Below are 11,162 nucleotides of genomic sequence, written 5' to 3'. Positions count from 1 at the left end.
TCATCTCTCTGACTAGTAGGTGGAAGGAACATGTCTCTTGGTGCCACCTTTCAAAAAAGGCATTCACCAATCCCATGTTTGCAGTAGGATGTTGCACCATAACAAGAGCTAATAACCCCGATCACTCCACATAAGCCTTAACCTGCGGATGAGTAACAGTGCTAGCACTTGGGAGCTTAAGCTCTAGCCACTCCTGACAGATCCAAACATGAGCAACACAATGGTACCTATAAGACTAAAAAAAGGACAAATCAATTGGGCCTCCTCCAAATGGTGGTCCTATGATTCTACTAGTAGTTGGCCCTTACTATGGTTGTGGCTCTTGCTTTAGCTTTGCCTCTTGTGGTTGCCACTCGTCATCATGGCGTTGGCACGCCGATGTAGTGACTCTATGATGTCTCTCTATAGCATATCTTCCTTCTGCAAAGGACCTTCATGGGAGGGCCATGTCCAATAATGTACGATGTCTGCTTCATACGTGTCATATGAAAAAAATAAAAAAATAAGTCAGTAATTCTTCATAATAAATAATTATATTTAACAATTAAAGTAAATAAAAAATATTATATTTATCTAAAAGTAAAAAAATAAAAAATAAAATAAAACATATAACAAAATTATGATTTTATTATGTATTTTACAACCAAAATGAATAGCCCCCTTTTTCTTTGGGTTCATTCAAAACACATACGTTAGAAATAGGAAAGATTTCGATGTTATTGATGAGATATTTGATGATCCAAATGAAAAGGGCCCAATAATGTTAATAGTATATAAGGTATGAGGACTAGATATTAGCTTCCAAAACTTAGAATGGAGTCACACACGTGCAACCAAAAAGAAAGGATACAGGCCCGTTTAAGATTTTCACAAACAACCTAATCTTGGACCTGGGTCCATTATCCCATCAATAAATAGAACCAAGCTTCTACTTTAAATATGGAAAACTCCAACGACAAATTATTAGCAAATTATATTTTTTTTTACTAATTTACCATAAATTTTCATGATGCTGAAGGATATTTTAGATTAAAAAAATGAAAAATGTGTAATTATTATTTTAGATTTTTAAAAAAATTAGAAATTAATTTGTTTGTTTATAATATAAAATTTACTTTTAAAAGCAGTTGTTTTCTTTGAAGCCAATCAAAATAAATTTTAATTTTAATCAATTTTTTAATTTTTTTAATTTTAAATATTTTGAAAACATGTAAAAAAATTAAGTGTTTTTTTAGAAGAAAATTATAACAAATGGCCCAACAATTATAGTCAAACATCCATTAATTAGAAATACTAATTTTTTTCATAACTATGTTATTGGTGTGAATATTTTATCGGTTTTATTGACGATTAATCTCTGTTAAATTTTTTATTAATAATCTTAAGTGAGATCTTTCCTTACAATCATGTTTTTCTATCCACACTAAACCTTTCTTAAAAATATTAAATTTATTATTATTTAGATCAATAATTTATTAATTATATGATTTGTTTGTAGGAGCGACTTTGAGATCATTAAACATTATAAAAAGTCAAAATGAAAAAGAGTGGGGGATAAGAAACACAGTCACACAATGAAAAATGAAAAAGCCATGTCATAGCAAGGTAAGAAACATTCTCTTTACTCATTATTTTCAATTGTCAATGAAGTTCCCCTAATCCCTCCTTTGGGAAAAAGTTAAGATCCTGGTCTAAAGCACTTGATTATACCTTGGTGTACATGGAGACCACACTAATGCAAGTTTAGCTATGTGAGGCCCCATCACCCCACTCAACCAAGTCTTTTTCTATCCCTTCTTTCATTTGAAGCCTCGGAGACATGCAAAGGTTTCTCTTTTTTTCCCCATTTTTCAGAAGTGGGGTTGGCTATGTCGGATGGAGTGGTTGTGTTGTTGAGAGCATGTATTGTTATATATATGCTACATGCCGAGGGCAATTTTGGTAAGTCTCACTAGTCACAAATCACAATTGGTTTGTCTTTGCTTTGATTGGTTCTATCTGTTCTAACCATTTCATGAAAAAAAAGATTCTCGTTTCCATCAAAGATTGAATGATGCATCATGCACACCAACCTCTTTTTTGATCTCTGATCATTGATACAGTCCACTTTCTCCCTCGTGGTTTTGACCAAGGGCAATTTTGTGCACTGGAAAAAAAAAACTTGGTTGACTAGTAATGAGATTATGATGATCATACTCTCCCATTCCAAACTGGCCACCAAATAATACCAATTATTGTCTGTAGTAATGCACGTGATGTCCATATCCATTAAAGGTGATTAAACCACTATAATTTCATCATGGTTTTTGTGTTCCTTTTTTAGTACAGGGTTTCATATCACCTCTTTTCAGCGCCTATAAAGTTGAGGAAAAAATAATTTATTTATAATCACTTTATAAATCTCATATTACATTATTGGGTTAATTTTAGTTTGAGGTATTTTTAATGTTTTTTATCATAAAGCAATCACGCTATATGATTTTATATAATAATCAATATATACTACAAAATATAGAGTTCAAACAAAATATAGACATCAAAATAAATTTGCAATGGCATTTAACACTATACCAGAAATCTTTCCAAATATACGAAATATCTAGCTAGGGCATCAACCAATTCTTGAGGAAGTTGCATTCAAAACATGAAATAAAAAACAGATTGTTATGATATGTTATTACAAGCATATCATTAGGAAATAATTAAGTAATGAAAATATTATTTATTTTTTATTTATCACTAAGGTTTTATACAAGAATTAAAAGAGTTAATAAATAAATTCAATTATACGAAGAAAATAAATTATAAGTTTATTTAATTGAACTAATTTTATTAAATTATTTTTATCACTACATTAATATTTTCTCCCACTTATTAATATTAAGAGTAAAATGAAATAAAATAATTAATTTTTGTTAATTTTTTTAAGACAATGTTAAAAATAAAATAAAAAAATATTTTTGAACAGATTAACAAAATAAACAATAGACACTAATCAAACAAGAAAATATTTTATAATTTTAATGTATTAAGTGATTCAATTATTTGGTCGGGTGTATGAAAAAGATTTTATTGAGAGAGATAAGATATATTTTAACGATAATTACGTCTTAGGATTACTTTCATAACTTTTGGATATGATGTATGAGAATATCTTATTTTCAAAATAATAATAGTTTTATTTTTTATTTTTAATCAACAAAATCCACGAAGAAAAAAAATACAAAAAGAAAGAAAGATGGGGAAAACAAAAATAGTGATAATATAAGTAGAACTTAAAATATATATACAAACTCATAGTTTTATAAAAATATGTTATTTGTTACTTTAAGAATTTCAATTCATGTGATATTATATATGAATCTTTCTGGTTCTAATATACAGAATCTATATATATATATATAATCGTCTGTCTAATAACAAATTTCACATACACTAGAAGATTCATTAAAAATTACTACCACATAAAATAATTGAATACCGGCACCAAATATATTACAATGTCTAGAGGACCACATTAGCGGTATCTTGGCTCAAGAATAGTTAAGAAGGATAATTAATTAATTATTATAAAACTGACCTACCCTGTAACTTGCCCTATTTTCATCACTCATTTGACAAGGAAAAGAACAACGCTTTATTCTTGAACGATACAGCTGCTAACTCATTGGTCAATTTGTTCTTCAAATCCAATAAAAATAGAATGTAAATATAAGGTCGTCAACAACTCCTTTTTCTTTATCAGTTTAACTTCTAGGGTTTTGTGCATTATTATCATTGATAATGGAATCCAAGAGAGGAAGAGAAGTGGTATGTTTACACCTTTTCAAAGTAAATTAAGGTTATATTATATTTTGTATTTGGTGTAGGCACTATAGAGTTCAACATAAAAAAAAAAAAAAAGGTTTCGTAAGATTTCCATTCCTTTTAACATATTTAAACAATTTTAAAGCGGTTTAAAATCGTCATTGTTATAAATATATTAAAAAAGGTATAAATATATTTTTGGTTTGCGTAAGTTTATATTTTTTTTTCATTTTTTATCCTTGTAAGTTTATTTTTCTAATTTTAGTTCCCATAAATTTATATTTTTCTTGATTCTTATAAGATATATTTTTTTAGCTCCTATAAGTTTATGTTTTCTAATTTTGTTCATGTGAAGTTTTAATTTTTTTTTTTATTTAGTGTTATAAGTTCGCGTTTAAAGAGATTAAAATTAAAAAAATATAAACTTACAAAAACTAAAAATGAACAAATTTCTTACTAATATTAAAATTAAAAAAAACACAAAATTATAGGGACAAAAAATTAAAAAAAATAAACTTATAAAGAAAAAAAATAAAAAAGTACTAACTTACATAAACAAAAATATATTTAAACCTTAAAAAAATCATTTTACACTTTCTCTGCTCTTTTCATTCTCTTTTTGTTGTGTCTTTGGCACATGTTATTGTAAGTCTTCAAAAGATAATAAATTAGCAAATTTGCCATTTATTTTGCCACAAATTCAAACAAGAAGCGAAGGATATTGTTTATAGTTAAGATCACAAAAGATCCAATCGAAATTCAATCCCACAAATCATATCTTGCACCTCATAATCCTCCGCAAACCATCACAACCTTCAATCACAAGACACAAATAATTGAGACAAATCACCATCGAACTTCATCAAACACCAAACCTCTGTGTCGAGGCCAAAACATGAAACTTCTTCATGTAACACCCCACTATTTATTTTCTTATATGTATATGTGAATTTTTAAATAAATAATTAAATAAATATTAATTTGAGAATATGAGTGTGGATATCAAAATTGGATTTTCATGTTAAAAGAATTAATTACATTTTGTGGAGCATTGTAGCAGGCTTTGTTTTGTGGTGCAAACCCATTTTTTTGAAACCTTTCTTTTAATTGGACTTTTGTGCTCACAACCCAATAGTGTCTTAAAGTTGCCTTATTATTTTCAAAACCTTGATCTTTCTTTCTTCTACTCTTTCTCGGAACATATGTTGTCGTTGTTATAGAGTTGCCGCAAGAGTCATCACACCTCTGTTGTGTTTCTATTTCTTTCAGGGTAAAGGAGCCTTGGATAGAGGGGTTGCCCAAGACCCCAAATCAATTAGGCTTTTTATATATCTTATAATGGATATTCTGTAAATACCTGAAACACTTGAGTTATGTCATTAAATTGTTTATTAATATTTATCAATGACTAACTTTTATAAAAAAATTAATTAATTAACTTCAGTGAAATTTCGTCTTCAAATTATGTTTTTTTATTTATAAAATTCAAATTCAAAACATTTCTTAAGATATTCAAATTCAATTCTACTCAAGTCATAGTAATTAATAAATTAAATCTATAACTATTAATAATGTGAACTATCTCATTTGATTTGATCTACACATTTTTTACATAGTTTTATCCTCCATCAATTTTTTTAACCATTGTCTCATTACTTTTTAGTTAGTTATTTCCTTTTCTTACTTTTTTATTTTTATCTTCTAAACTTTTATTTTATTTTATCTAAAATATACAGAGAGGCGCCACGCCTCTCTTCCCCTAGTGTGAGATATATATATATATATATATATATATATATATATATATATATATATATATATATATATATATATATATATATATATATATATATATATATATATATATATATATATATATATATATAACCTATAAGTGAAATAAATTCTTTTGCATTATATCCACTCAAACACGTTCAAGTACATATCCTAGCAACATGCCAACGGATAGCATTCAGTATGATTCAACCCTTTCATTGAATCATTACAAATATTTCACCCAATCCCATAATATAAATGATATCTCATCTTACATGCATGTCGTGTGGTTGTAGACTCGTGGTGCCTTTACATTCGTAGAGGCAAAAGGTAGTCACAAACACAAAGTAAAGTGCCCCAACTTTTACATTCTGTTGTTAATGTTTTTATATTTTATTTAAATAATCTTTTAGTTCTGTTTTTGTATGTTAATCTTTTGGTTCTTATAAAATAGAATATTTTTTTTTATTTCAGCCTTTTAATTTTTATTTTATTTGTTATTATAATATTTAAAACTTTCGGTTTAGTTCATGTTATCATAAGAAATTTAATAGGATAAACACGCATAACTTTTTTTTATATACATTTATTAAATTTCTCGTCAATGACCGTGATCAATTATTTTGAAAATATAAGAATTTGAAAACATAGTTTATAAAAAATTACAAATGATTATTCTGTCAGACTGTTGTCAACATTACATCACTAGTTAATATTATTGCTTGAGAATAGAAAATAAAACAAAACAAAAATACAAACACTGAAATAAAAACAAAAATATTTAAAAAACTAAAAAATCTCTTCTTTTCTTATAAAAAAAAGTTTTATTTCTATTTAACAACATTCGGTCTCCATGGGTTACATAAAGGAAAAGGCAATTGCTATTTTGGTTCCCCCTTTTTGCTAAGACACTCCCTTTTCAAATTTATTTACCCAAATACCCTCTTACTGGGAATAGACTCTAGAATTTATTTACACTCCCCTCTTTCTGGAATCTAACTTCTGGAAGGCAATTCTATGTGAATACTCTCCCATCAAAAGCAAACAAAGATGTCTTCATTTGCAGAGCATCAAAAGGAAAAAACCATGAGTGAATACTTAAATGAATCTCACTTTAGCATAGAAGAGCAAAGGTTGGGAGCGTAGGACAGAATGATCCCCAAATGCTCTGTTCTGCCCACTTCTGTTTCAAGGTCCCTCTTTCCTTTCCATTCATTTTCTCTCATAGTTGTATCAATTAATCTGCTTAAAAGGGGTTCCTTTCTTCTTAACTTATTGAATGAATTGAGGAGTTTGATTTGCACTAAACATGAGATCAGTGAGTTCTTTTTCACATTTGCCGAAATCAAAGTCAAATGATTTTCAATTATCAGTAATATGGCAAATATATATGGATATAAAATTATTGAGTTAAATAATGTAAAGATGATTGCAGAATTTTAATATACCTCAAGGGCTTCAAAATCTTAATCATATGCATAACTTCATCAAGGGCTTAGACTTGCAAGATGTGGAGAATGTTGAAGAAGCTGAATTTGTTTAGACTTACAAGAGAATTTTGGATCTTTATGCTGCCAAAGGAATTCCTATGGTGGTAGCCAATCCAGATTATATAACTGTTGAAGCAAGAGGGTATTTTCCGGAAAGACGAGAGTGTAAATAAATTTCAAAATCTATTTTCCTATGAGAGGATATTTTAGGTAAATGAATTTAATTGGGGAGTGCATTAGCAAAAAGAGGGAGTAAATATTGAAAAAAAATTAAATCCCACATTGATTGTCTCTTTGGAGTGTAGTTTATATATACAACTTCACTTAATGTCAATTGGTTTAAGATGAAATCTAATTTGATATTAGAGCAGACTCTCTGACAAGTGCAACTTATATACCTACCTAAAATATCACGTAATTCTTTGGTGATTGTTTTTTTCCTCACCAAAACAAAAATTGCATTGCAAATCTTTTTGTGGGGAAGGAGCTCCACCTAACCTCTTAAATATGGTTGTGTAGCTGTGCTTCAGTGTAAATGCTTCTCTTTTTTCCCTCCATTTTCTGAATAAATAATGTTGTGCTTAAAAAGTTAAAAAATAATGGGTGATAGTAGGTTGTAAAGTGTGATCGTATAGACTTGACATGGAAATTTTATAATAGGTTGCTTAATTTTGGTACATATAATGCGTGGTCGATCTATAAATGCAACACAACAATTCCTTCAAAATTATTACATGCAGCAGATATCAATGATGTATCGATTCATTTTGCATTTCAGTATAATTATATCTAAAATTTATCTGTTTAATACCGTACTCTACTTTAAATGAAAAGCTTTAGAGGGCACGATTAATGTAGTTTTTTTATTTCGCTTAAATATATTTTTGATTTATGTGAGTTTATATTTTTTTAATTTTGGTTTTGTAATTTTTTTAAATTTTTAGTTCTTATACATTTGTATTTTTTAATATTGATTCGAGTAAGATATTTTATTTATTTTTATTCCATATAAGTTTATGTTTTTTAATTTTATTTCTTGTAAGAGCCAAGTTATGACTACAAATGAAAAAATTAAAATTTTAAAGAAACTAAACTTAAAAAAACACAAATTTACGAAGACTAACAAAAACTTAAAAAATAAAAATTAGAAAAAGGCAACTTAAAAGAACTAAAATTTTAAAAACAAAAACTTACAAAAATTAAAAATGAAAACACTAAAACCAAAAACATATTTAACTCTTCTTATTTTATCATAATATCACTTCAACATTAAAACCAAGATTTCCTTATAGCATTTTTTTTTTACCACGTCTATTAATTTTATACCTTCGGGTACATCCGATAAAACTATTGCTTTTTTTTATTTTATTTATGTAAAAATATATTTAGGTCGTGTTGATAAAAAAAAATCTGATAAATTGTTAAAAATTAAAAGTATGATTTTTTAGCAAAAGTTACAAATCGTTAACTTGTTAAATAAAAGTGTTTAGTAAAATAAATGGTTAAACTAATTAATAAATATAAAATATTATAAAGACGTGTTAACTTTGTTTTTTGTATAATTTTATTGGATAAAACATATGTTTTAGTCCCTTTTAAATTTTCCAAATTCAATTTATTACTCCAATTTTTTTTATCTATTTTTGTTCCTCAAATTTAAAAATATTTTACTTTTAGTCTTTGAAGTAGTTATTATTAATAGTTAATGTGTAACAAAAAAATTAACATTTAATTTGATTATAGACCGTCACAAAATACATTTTGAGGACTAAAAGTAAGTATTTTCAAATTAACGGGATGAAAATAAGTCAAATAAAATTGGGGGAAAAAACTGAATTTGAAAAACTTTAGAAAGACAAAAACATATTTTATTCATTTTTTTTATAAAAGTATATTTTTTGGAAATTATAACTGTAAGTTAAAAGAAAATTTATGCAATTAAATGACTTCATATATTTAAAAAATATTTATTCACATATTTACTAACATATTTATTAAAATTTAAACTAAATAATTAATAATTTATTAAAAATTACTCTTATAAATTATAAAATATGAAGGACACTAAGCTAATTAACTTATAAGTTGATATGATTATCCAACACACTCTTAAGAAACTTGAGAAAAAATAGTCACTATCAAATATATTCATCCCATGATTCAATTGCTTTCATTTTTTTTTTTTCCATTTGTATTGCTTTTGAGTTTTGATTGATTACTCAATTACGTTTCCATCTAATAATTAATACAATATTGCGCAAATAATATTGCAACTAAGTTTTGTATTTATAGCATCGCAGACAATGACATTTGCATAGATAAATTTTTACTGAGTTTTGAAATTGTATTGGTGATGTTAGATTTTACCTCAAAATATATTTAATTTATTTTTTAAACATAAGATATGAATTTGACTTTGGAGAGGAAAATAAAAAAGAATAAAGTTGACAAATTTATTTGATATATTCCTTTATTTAAGACTTAAATATTTATTCTCAAATTTGTAGTATAATTTTTAAAGAGGCCAAGTAATATTGTATTTATAAATTGACTAATAAATATTTATATTTAATCTCAAAATATCACAGTATATAATCAATATGTAACAAGTATTTATTTAAATAAGTCAATCGATCTATTAAATTTAAAATCCTTTTTCGGAGATGACATAAAACCTAACTTTTATAGCCATATATATATATATATATATATATATATATTTGTAATCTCAACTTGTTTAATTAATGAGTTATTTTAGACTAGGCTTGTTGAGAGTTAAATAATAATTAAGTCTTCATCTATATGTTTTATTTTCTTTCGTACTTATGAACAATTTTGAATTTAACAATAATTAAATAAAAGAAAGTATGATTGTATTACTATAATTTTAATTAGTTTAAAATATAAATTTTAATTTTAATAACATGTTTATTATTAAATGTTATAATATATAAATATTTATCGTTACCAAAACTAATATATAAATATTTATGATTTTCCGTCAAAAAATATTTATGATTTTAATTTTTTTAATTAACTAATATATACTACTATCAGATATACAATTAATTTATCATGAATTCAAATATATAGAGCCAAATATATAACAACAACAACAATATTTATTTAAATAAGTCAATCAATCTTTTAGATTTAAAAGCTTTTTGGTTAACTAAGTTTTTAGTCCCTACATTTTTATTTGATTGGTCATGATCTCTTAACTTTTTCTCATTAAGATTTTTAATCTCTAAATTTTTGTTTGACTAATTAAGGTCCCTATCTAAATTTTTAGAAAATTCCCTGAACAAAATGTTGAACTCATTATTTTTATTTATTTAATAAGATTTGAAGGACTAAAAGTTAATTTTTTTTCCCAAAAGTTTAGAAACTAAAAACGTTAAAGGATAAAAGTTGAGAGATTTTAACCAATCAAACAAAAGTTTAAAAACTAAAAATCAGTTTTTAAAAAACTTTAACAACTAAAAACTTAGTTAACCTAATCTTTAGGATGATGACATAAAACCTAACTTTATAGAAAAATACATTATTGTATTCTTAACTTATTTAATTAATAAATAAGTTTAGACTAGGCTTAATGAAAGTTAGACAATAATTAAGAGTGAGTTTGTTTAAACTTATTTCTTAAAAAACACTTATTATAATAAAATAAGGAGTTTTTTTTCTTAATGTGTTTGTCTAGAGTGTTTTTGCTCAAAAAAAGTTTTTTTTTTTACTTATTTTGAGAAGCAAATCTTATTTTCTTTTTTAAAAAAATACTTATTTTTAATTTTTTTAAAAAGTTTAAACAAACCAGCACCAAGTCTTAGACAAGTTGTCTATTTTATTTTCACTTGTACTTGTGAACAAGTTTGAATTTAGCAAGAATTAAATGATCACTAAATAAATTATTATAGGGTTCATTTTTGTTCAAATTTGTTATTGAAAAAATGATCTTACAATGGAAAAACGCTATCAAAATTAATGCCTAATTGCTCTCTTTGATTTCTTGAAGATTACATCAAGGTTGTACACTAAGGTTTGTATGTTTGTTGTTGTTGTAGTTTGAGCAAGAATACAAGTCTTGCGCCC

Source organism: Glycine max, chromosome 16, assembly GCF_000004515.6.
Source record: "Glycine max cultivar Williams 82 chromosome 16, Glycine_max_v4.0, whole genome shotgun sequence".
Taxonomy (NCBI): Eukaryota; Viridiplantae; Streptophyta; class Magnoliopsida; order Fabales; family Fabaceae; genus Glycine; species Glycine max.
The sequence above is the reverse complement of the archived record's forward strand: the minus strand, read 5'-3'. Positions refer to the sequence as shown.